This window comes from Eimeria tenella, genomic scaffold (assembly GCF_000499545.2).
Source record: "Eimeria tenella Houghton genomic scaffold, Eth_scaff2816, whole genome shotgun sequence".
Classification (NCBI taxonomy): Eukaryota; Apicomplexa; class Conoidasida; order Eucoccidiorida; family Eimeriidae; genus Eimeria; species Eimeria tenella.
The window spans coordinates 663-869 of record NW_013542694.1 but is presented as its reverse complement, the minus strand read 5'-3'; positions in this window follow the sequence as shown (position 1 = coordinate 869).

The window sequence follows — 207 nt, the reverse complement described above, 5'->3', positions numbered from 1 at the left end:
TGGTGCTGCTGTTGCTGCTGCTGCTGCTGCTGCTGCTGCTGCTGCTGCTTCCCTGCTTTTCGTTAGCGTTGGTCCTGGTTTGCTGCCAGCAGCCGCAGATGACAACACAGCATATGCAGTTTGTTGCTTAGCTGCTGCTTGAGTTGCTGCAGCAGCGACTGCTGCAGCCGCAGCAGGAGCCGCTGCTTCTGCTGCAGCTGCTGTTGC